The sequence below is a fragment of the Belonocnema kinseyi genome, chromosome 6 (genome assembly GCF_010883055.1).
Source record: "Belonocnema kinseyi isolate 2016_QV_RU_SX_M_011 chromosome 6, B_treatae_v1, whole genome shotgun sequence".
Lineage (NCBI taxonomy): Eukaryota > Metazoa > Arthropoda > Insecta > Hymenoptera > Cynipidae > Belonocnema > Belonocnema kinseyi.
In genome coordinates this window covers 62,262,832-62,273,984 of record NC_046662.1, presented here as the reverse complement: position 1 = coordinate 62,273,984, position 11,153 = coordinate 62,262,832, and positions in this window count along the sequence as shown.

Sequence of the window (11,153 nt, the reverse complement as noted above, 5' to 3'; positions counted from 1 at the left end):
GAATTTCTTTTCTCTAGCTCCCCTATTTTCTTTAGATGAGCGAAACAATTAACTCTACTAAATAGCGAAATCGGTTAATAATAACATGTGACCCAAAGCACCCAAAGTGTCTCATGCAATTAACATGGGAAAGTACCGTAAAATTTGAAATGCAGTTAATTTTTTTTAATTTCTTTGGGATCTTTTAGCTCTATGAAATTATGATATTAACACTATGCTGAAAAATATATCTAAACGAAATTTTTGTTTAAAAATTCGCAAAATGACAGATCTTTAAATTAAAACCAAAATAAAATTTGTACAATTAATAACAAAATTTCGTCCAATTCTTACAAGAGGTTTCGCGATGGCAACTTTTCAGGTATAATTTAAATGCTACATTACTGTGAACAAACATATTTCGTAATGCATGAGAGTAAAAAGTTTGAAAAATTTTAAATGGAGTCTTATAAAATACTCAAAAACTAGTATTTTGTATGCTTGTCGTTTAAAGATCTTCAAATTTTGAAGAAAAATGAATTGTAATGTTACGAAGTGTATGGTTTAAAGTAGATTTCGAAATTTTCACTAAAGTTAAAATGGACCCTCATTACTATTTTCAAAAATAACATAATTTTTGAAAATTTAAACAAGATATGAAATACATTTTCGGGAAGGATTTTGTAATACTCAAAATCAACTTGCTTGAAAAGTTCGTAAAGCTGCAGTATACTGGAAATGCCATTTTTACTTCAGTGAAAATTTTCAAATCTATTTCCAATCATACACTTTGTAACAATTCAATTGATTTTTCTTCAACATTTGAAGATCTTTGGACAAAAAGAATATAAAATATGAGTTTTTGAGTGATTGATAAGACGCCAAATTGAATCTTTCAAAATTTTGACTTTGAAGCATCATGAAATATTTTTCTTTACAATAATGTAGCCTTTTGATTGTAACAGAGAAAAAAATAAATAATGAGTTCACAAAAAAAATTGAGTGGCCCTTTTGCATTTTTTCAAAAAATTAAATTTTAATGATCATCACATGCTTTCTAATAAATAAATCTGCCTTTTTTTAAAGAATTTAATGAGATTTAGTTATACCATTTTGTAAATTTTTGAAAAGTGTTTGGGCCACATTCCAATATTAACCGATTTCGCTAAATTTCGTGAAGATCATTTTTTTGCATTTGAGCAAAATAGGGGGGGGGGGGGGGGGGGGGGGGGGTTAGACCAAAAAAAATACAAAATCGAAAAAAGGACCACCCTAATGTTCAAATGGCTTACCAACAAACTCCACACTAGCCGCAAAGGTAATAAGAATAATACAGCTTGCAATCTTCATTTCTTCTGTATCGATTTTGTGGATACCGACTGAGAAATTTGATTTATATTCACTAATATATAAATAATAATCTTTATCAGATGACTAATCTTTAATAATACACGCAAATACTTCAAAATCAACTAAATTTACTACTCCTGTGCAGTCAATTTTAAGCGAGAGCAGAAGTCGAGGTAAAGTCTAATTGGCCGAACATGCTCTTTACTTTCCGTTTACGTCGTAAAATGAGAGAATCACGTATTAACCAAGAAATTAGGCTAAAGGAATATATCAGTGTGTGATATTTTTATCAGCTTGAATCTCCGGTACTACTACGCCTATCGAGTTTAAATAATAAATTATTACCAAATATTTGTAACAAAATATATTACTCTAAACAATCTTTAATTAAGTCATTACTTCCCGAAAATAATAACTTTTCACGATTCACAGAGGAAAATTTTTTTTCAATAAATGAAACTTGTTCAAGTGCTTTCAAAATTTACCCCCAAGAATAATAACTCATCGCGATTTACAGGCAGAAAAAAAATCATTTTGAAGAAATGTATAGTGAAACCGTTTTTAGCCAAAATTGAGGGGCAGACAGAATAAAAAAATATTCAGTAAATATTATTCGATGAATATCTCTCAAAATCCTGTTTGGTGGTTAATGTTGCCCTATTTAAAAAATAGGAAATTAATTTGTTTAGAAAAATAAAAATTCGCAGGGGGGGATTTTTAAATAATCGGAAGTAAATTTCTCAGGCTACATTTGTATACAATCCTTTAAGGGCATATGACACCGAACTGAGTTTTTCAGTTTACTGAATTTTGATTGAACTTATGAAATTTTTTTTAAATAAAATTACGGACAGAAACTATGGAAAATGTTTCAGAATATCATTGTCTACGACTATATATCTTATTTGAGTAAGTAATTTCGCTAAAAAAAATTTTTCAAAGGAATTAAAACCGGGACCATTTTTTGAAATTTTTTTTTTTATTTCTTGAAATTTTTTTAAATCTAAGAACTTTTTTATGTGTCATAAAATTATCCCAGTTACAATTTCTTTGAAAATAATTTTTGGTTATTTACAAAAAAGTTCTCAAGTTCAAAAGAAAAATTCAGTGAAATGATAAAGTGAGGTCGGTAATATAGGTATTCAAGTGTGTCGCATGCTATCACAACTAAAATGAAAAACTTATTTTTTTAATTCTTGAAATTTACATTTAAATTATTTAGGGCTGCTACAATACCCTGAAGACTTGAAAAATTGATCTCTTTTTCTATATTGGCCATATTTCTTTTAAAAGTCGTATTTCTTGGTTAAATTCAACTTTCTTTGATTTCAATTTGAATTTTTGTTCGTTGAAACCATTAAATTTTTTATTGAGACTTAATTTTTTTAATGCAGAAATATAGCTGTTCTATTCATGGTTTTAAAAAAACTTATTTTCATTTAAAAAATGATCCCATCTAGTTGAATATTTAGCTATTTGGTTAAAAAGTTCCTTTTTGGATAGAAAAAGTTTTGTTAAAATATTTATATTTCTGTTAGAAGATTAAATTAATCGGTTAAATGATTTCGGTAAAAGTTAATTTAGTTTTTCGTAAACAATCATTTCACTTTTTTTTTTAAATTTGAATGTTTCGTGGAAGGTTAAACTATTTTATTAAAAATCCGTTTTTGTTTGTTGAAGATTCATCATTTTAATAAAAAATGTATATCTTGACTTAAAAATTTAAATATTTTTAGGAAATTAGTTGTTAATTTTGTTTGAAAATTGACTTTTTTATCTGCTAATGTAGCTATTTTATTTTGAGTGAATAATTGATCTCTATTAGTTAAAAAATCAACTGAATATGCACAGTTACTTAATAGCCCATTGAAATATTGTATATTTTAAAAAAATTCTTATTTTTCTTCACTTTTCTCAAACACTCGGAAGGCTATGTTTTTTTTACATTTGAGACAGGCTGCTTCAAATTAACAGTTTCACAATATGACCTTATTGTTTCAATACTGTTTATAATGCTAAGCGCTCGCCTACAACTCGTACTGAAAACATACACTCCTTGAAAAAGTCCCTTTTCCCCCTCTTATTGCATAAAATATTTTTTATAAAAAATGAATGATTTCTGCAATTTATAGAAACACAGTCATGAATTCAACCCATATTATATTTCGAATAAAGGAAGCACAATTTATGTTAATTTTAAGAGTAATTCATGGTAACTTATCATAAATTATTCAAAATTCAATTTAAAAATGTCTATGCATTTCCGAAAAATGTATACAAATTTTCGGTCATTTATGGTAATTTTACAGGTAAATATGGTAATTCACCATTAAGGGAAGGTTGTACACTTCCAGTTTCAAAAAATCCTTTTTTTTCATTTTTTGAATCTGTATGTAGACCCATCTCCGGCCTCTTCTCATGCGGCTTGGTGCGACGCGGTCAAACTGTCGCATTTCCAGGAACAGATTTTTTCGCAGGCGTGTGATTTAGTCTATTTCTGGCATGTTTTTAATATGTGTGAATGTGTGTGTGTGTGCCTTTGTTTACCATACGAAATTCGTTGACTAGTTTAGTGTCGAAGCTGGAGCCTCATTTATCTTTAAACGCGATTTCCCAAAAGTAACCTTTTTCGAGCTGGATGACGCCTTTTACTAGAAATATTTATCGAATTGACTTAATTTTTTTTATTTGTTTAGTAAACATGCCTCTCTAATCGGCTGAGTACGATTTTCAAAATTAAAATTTTTTTAATTTTTACAGCCCCTAATAGGTCAAAAAGTTTGTTGAAATTTCAAACTTTTAATTAAATATTGCATCATTTAAATAAATTTGATGTATAAAAAATTAGCTTCGGCTAATCATAGCCAATACAGGCCCAAATCAAAATTTATTTCATTGTTTTTATTTCATATAACCGAACTGGTCGATGTAATACCAGAATGACACCCATGTTGTTTTTGGTAGCGACCAGTTCAAAGACGTTTCAAGGTCGCGGAATTCACGTTTTAAAATTTTCAAAAATACAGATTCAAAGTAAAAGAATGTATCTTTAAATTTTTTTAAATTGTGTTGATATCTTTAGTAGATCCTTTACAATTCATTTCAGAAAAATAGGTCCGATTTTCCCACTGAATTGTAGAACCTCCCCTTAAGCACCCATAATTCAATTTGAAAAAGTCTATAAATTTCCAGAAATTTATGGTAAATTCACAGATAAATGTGAGATATCACCATAAATATATTGCAGGTAATTTATGGTAACTTAAGATAAATAACTCAAAATTCAATTTCTATAAATTTCCGGATGTAGAGCTTCAGCCCCGCTTAATAAGCGTCGAAAATGACTGAAATAATGCATGTTTCATTAAAAGTGAATTCATTTATTTGTATCATGCAATAAGTAGCTTTTCACTCTAGAATTAAGAAATATGGTAACGCTCTAAAAATTCTGTGAATTCCCTGAAATCTCAGAATATCTTAAATTACTTTAATCTTCTAAATACCTGGAATTCCCTAATTTCCTAGATATCCCTAGAGTTTTCAAATTCTTATAAATCATCAATTATTTTTGATCTTTTACTTCTCTAAATTCCCCGAATCTCCATTCCCTGAATTACTTAAATATTCTAAATCTTCTTGCATATACAGAATTTCTAAAATTCCTTGAATTCTCTGAATACCCTGCATTCCTTTGATTCTTCTTAATTTCTGAAATATTTTGAATTCTTTCAATTTTCCACATTTTAATAATAATCAGAATTCCCAAGATTCTTTTAATTTTCTACATTTCTGAAAATCTTTCAATTCTCTGAATCCCGTAAATTCTTGACACACCGAATTCTCTACATGCTCCCAGATCCGTGAAATTGTCAAAATTCCCTGAAATCCTTGAATATTTTAAATGTCTTAATTCCTGAAATTCTCTTATATTCTTATGGGGAGAATGGGAGATAAGCACTTCCAAAAAAAATTGTTTTTATTTTGTTTTTTTTTTGCAAAATATTTTTAAAATATTGTGTCAAAATTTCAAGTCAATCGGAGCAGAACTCTCGAAGTTTTAGATTTAAGGCCGACCTTTCTCATAGACCACAGCTGCGCTTGAAAATATAGAAACGTGCTAAAAGACAATAAAAAATAATATAAAATAATACAATTTTTATTAGTTTCCACTGCACTTTCTACGGCCGTGAAGTGTGCACAGTGTAATGAAAAAAAAGAAGGAGCTAAAATAGTTAAAAAAATGAATTTTTTTTCTTCCCTTTTTCAATGTTTAAAACTTTAAACGAGTTTTTCTCGAAACCACTTTTTAAAAGTCCGTTCCAGAGATTTTACAAAAAGTACTGCACCAATCCTTCTCAAACTTGGTATACTTTTTCTACATATAGAAATCCTCCCCCTCCCCCCAAATATATTTTTGTTTACATTTTTTTATATTAAAGTTGTTTTTCACTTAAAAAATGACGAAATTATTCGTACAAAATCGCATATTTTACTCCAAATGATCACAAAAATTAAAAAAAAATTCCTAAAAATAATCGTTGCGAGGAGGAAAAATTTATATTTTAACTAAATTTGGCAACTTTTTTTATTTTCGATAAATCTACGTTGAGATATCGCTGGAACCGCAAATCATCTTTTTCAAGAGGCGTACTCGAAATTGCTGTGTGACTGGCTTATTTCACGATATTGTTCTACAGAAAAATTACTAATTATTTTAAAAATAATACTTTGTAACATGCAAAACATTTAAATACATTTACTTTAACCAGATCTCTAAGAAAAAATCATAAAAAAAGCGTTTTTTTCAAGGATTATCACCCATTCTCCCCTTAAACATTTTGAATTCCTTGAATTCTCTGATATCCTTAAATATTCTGAACTCCTTGAATTCGCTGATATCCTTAACTATTCTGTTTTAATAAAATTCCATGAATTCTCCTAATCCCACAAATTCCTGCAATTTTTTTAGATTCCTGACATATTTTAAAGTTTCTAAATTCCTTCATTGCAAGAACATATTTTTAATTCTTTTTTATCTTTAATCCGTGGATACCACACTTCATCTGTGCATACGTGTTTACCACACTTGTGCGATTTGGAATTTCGAATTTTTAAATTAAATAACTCGTGCATAAATAAACTAAATGCAACCTACAATATATATTTTTTGGGGTAAAAATTACTGAGAAATGCAATAATGATAAAAATAATTAAAATATATATTTTTTAAAAAGTAAAAAAAGAAAAGAACGAAAAGAATTTTTTGGAAATGTCATTTTTTCAGAATCTTTTTTTTAATTATCGAAATTGCACTTTTTTTAAATTGAAGATAAAAGTACATATTTTTAAGAAAAATTACCAACTACACATTAAATAAAATATAAATATTTTTTATGGCTTTCTGACAATGAGGTATTTTTAAAGAATAGCAAAATCAGTTAATAATTAATCTAGGAAGGGCAACACGTTAAAAATTCTAGTAATTAATAATTAATAATATTTGTTATTCTTTAAACATTAATAATTGAAAATATTATCATAAAATATTAATACAGAGCTAAAAGTAAGTTATTCCACACTAGAACTGTACATTATTCAAATTGAATCGGTTTTTTTTTCGAACCGAGGTAGCTGAGTTTAAGTTAAAAAAATCCAAATGGAATTAGGCAGTTCGAAAGCCTTTTGAATAAATATACGAAATCCCTTAGTTCGAATAAAATAAAAATTAATCGAAAGAAAACCGATTCGAAGTGGGCAGTTCTAAAGTCTTTCGAATCGTCTTTCGACGCGTTCAGTTTGAAGCGAAAGAAAATCGATTCGAAGTGGGCAGTTCGAATCGACATTCGACGCCCTCAGTTTTTCGATTCGACTTCTGATTTTAAATGACTGTATGTATATTTACAAATTTTTTGTTGTGCCAGTAGTGTAAAATACGCTGTTTATAGTCTAGACTAAACAAATCATTATTACAAACGACACACACTAACATATATATATACACACACATTTATTTTATTTTCAAAAAACTTGCTTTTGTTTTTTGGTGGCTATTTCGTGAAGGTTTGTTTCTTTAAGTGTGAAAATACTCTTCAAGTTTAAAAAATTTTTAAAAATGGTTCAGAAATTGAGAGACTCAAATTTATATAAAAGGCGAGGTCTTAGGTTTTTTTTTTTCTGACTGGACATTAATTATTTAGCACTGGTAAACTTCAAACTAAACATATTTTTTAAGGATTGCCAAAATTCTAGGACCTACCGAATATGATACGGAAAACAGATGTCATAGAGATGAGATAGGAAATTCGAAACCTATGTAGCAGAAAAAATATTTTCAATAAACTCTTTTATGTGGCTTTCAATTTAACAGGGTTTCTAACGCTTACAGTTCAGGGGGCATTAAAGGCTCATAGCACGGTGATTTCGAGTAAAAAATATAAAAAATATGTTCAAAAATAGGGTTTCTATGTTCTAAATTTTCGAAAGACTATGAATATAAATATTTTTAAAACAATTTTGCTCTGTTTTGCTTTAAGAAAAGAATGATCATTTTCATCTCTATGATATATTGCAAATGTTCAGAAAAAATTATAGTTTATGTAATTTTTAATTGCCGTAAAATAGTCTGAAACACATTAAAAGTAATAAAAAATGACATTTTATGTTATTATCAAAAGTAAAATTAAAATTATTTCTTGAAAAAAAGATCCTACTCCATCTTCATTCCATTGGGAATCGAACCACAAAACTTCTGATTTCCAGTCAGGTGCTTTTCCAATTAAACTATTAGAGGGATCAGAATAAGAACTCTTAATTCAAGAACATAACGCTAATTTTTAGCTAGGTGTTAATGGTATAAGTAATTATTTTCAAACTTTTAAATTTACCTGCTATATCATCAGAGATTGTACCTTACCGACAGTAGATCAACCCTCCAAACTATGAAGGCAGAAGAATCTACATAATATCGATCAAGTTAAGAATCTTCAATAACAGAAAATGCTTAACGTCTTAATAAGACTAGATGGAAAATAATATTTTTAAATTAAAATTAAAATTATTGCTTGAAAAAAAGATCCTACTCCAAAAACCTACCATTAACACCTAGCTAAAAATTAGCGTGATATTCTTGAATTAAGAGTTCTTATTCTGATCCCTCTAATAGCTTAATTGGAAAAGCACCTGACCGGAAATCAAAATTTTGTGGTTCGATTCCCAATGGAGTGAAGATGGAGTAGGATCTTTTTTTCAACAAATAATTTTAATTTAAAAATATTATTTTCCATCTAGTCTTATTAAGACGTTAAGCATTTTCTGTTATTGAAGATTCTTAACTTGATCGATATCGTGTAGGTTCTTCTGCCTTCATGGTTTGGAGGGTTGATCTACTGTTGGCAAGGTACAATCTCTGATGAGATAGCAGATCAATTAAAAAATTTGAAAATAATTACTTGTACCATTAACACCTAGCTAAAAATTAGCGTAATGTTCTTGAATTAAGGGTTCTTATTCTGATCCCTCTAATAGCTTAATTGGAAAAGCACCCGACCGGAAATCAGAAGTTTTGTGGTTCGATTCCCAATGAAGTGAAGATGGAGTAGGATCTTTTTTTCAAGAAATAATTTTAATTTTAATTTAAAAATATTATTTTCCATCTAGTCTTATTAAGGCGTTAAGCATTTTCTGTTATTGAAGATTCTTAACTTGATCGATATTGTGTAGATTCTTCTGCCTTCATGGTTTGGAGGTTTGATCTACTGTCGGTAAGGTACAATCTCTGATGATATAGCAGATAAATTTAAAAATTTGAAAATAATTATCAAAAGTCTTAAAATGGCCTAAAACGCGAAAAACCTAATATTACATGAAAAAATAAGACAAAGTAGGCGCGAAAAAAATTGTTTGAAACAAAAATTGGTGAAAGAACTTAAAAAGAAAATGTTACAAAAAAATGGTTTGAACAAAATTTGTTGGAAAAAAATGTTTGGCGTTCATGCATTTTTTCTGTGTGAAATTTTGGCGCTCATTCCCACTTGCTTTGCAAAATGTTAACGCTTATGTCCTTTTGTACGAAGGGGGAAGGACGACTGGACACCTGACCGAAACTATAAGGTTTATAAGCCCTGGATTACGAAACCCTACAAATTTTACCCGATTTGAATGATCTATTTACAAATTATTTTATTTATATTCTCATTGACAGTTAATTTATTCTTTTTTACTTTTTTTAGGCTGTGATTTATGATGATGATTTTCGCACTGACTTTTAATTCTTTAGGTGTAGCTATAAAGTAATTATCAAGACTCCCGACTGCAAGGCGATAAGTTCAGCTATAGATGTAGGTTCTAAACCCGGTAGCTGTAGAAATTTTATTCAAAATATAATGTTTCAAAATGTAATATTAAGTATTCATTTTCAGCAGAACCATTAAAATTTACTTTAAAAATACTCGCCACCAATTTTTTTGTATATTTTTATTGTTATATCTTTAGAGTATAGCAATGGTAAGTATTTGAAATTAAACAAAAAGTTTGAAAATAACATTTTTTGATTATAAATAATAATTCGACCATATGGAGTCGTATGATGACGAATGAATGGTTGTAAACACAATTGAATGATTTTTTAACATTAACTCCAGCATTTTCGTACGACAGGTTTGCCAGTAAAGAACCAGTAGTAACGTGCAGTACCACGCCAGGACTGCACGGCAGTGCTTCTCACGATTTCCAGCGAAAATGGAACGGAAGTTGAAGCCAGCGGTAGAAGACGCGAGTTATTCAAACGCCAATAAATAATACACCTGAAACGAGTATTAAATTGGATTGGGAAAATCAAAGTAATTAATAGTTTTGAATTTTAAAAAAACAGACAATAGTAATATTTATGAAATAAAAAAATTGAATTAAAAAGAAAAACAGTATTATGAACACATACACCCGAAAAAACACGTGAAAAATGAAAATTTTAACAATTTAAAGTATGCAGCGTGAACCCAAAAGATTAGTAAGAGAAGTTATTAAATAAAAGGGAAGAGTAAGGGAAATTCGTACTGTAAATAAATTAATAACCTGCTGTGTAACTCACGCAGTAGGAAAAATGGTAAAAAGGAAAGAAGGAAAAAACTTTAGCTATGTGATTATATAAAGTAAACAATATACGAATGTCAGCGCCGAAGGAAAATGCTCCTAAAGCTGTAAAAATTGTTTTGATATCGTAAGGTACTTGATTACATACATAATTAATATATTAACAGAAATGTTTTAAGTTTAAAAAATTTATAACAAGAATTCATTTAGAATGAATAGCATCAAAAATGTTATAATCGAATTTTCTCTTAAATAAATTAATTTTTCACGAAAAAAGTAATTTTTAGCAAAATAATAGAATCCTCGAAAAAAAAGATGAAAATTCAATAAGGAAGTTTATTTTTATATCAAGAATTACGAATTTTCAACAAAAATTCTGAATTTCCAAATACGGTATAAAAACAGATGAATTCGTTTCCAAAAATTCAAAAAATTGAATTATTAAGTACAAAAGGTCAATTTTCGATTTAAAATATCAATTTTCAACAAAAATTGTAGAATCGAAATTTTTTTAAGATATTGGTTTTTGACAATCAGAAAAGGAATTCTTTTTAAAATAACTGAATCCTTAATGAAAAATATTAATTTCAACTAAGAATATTACTTTTCTACCAAAAATTACGAATTTTCTACAAAATCTAGAAAGTTTCAAACAAATATATGATTTTTAACTTAACAATATCATTTTTTAACCGAAAGTAATATAAGTAGATTTTACCATTATAGAAATTAATTAT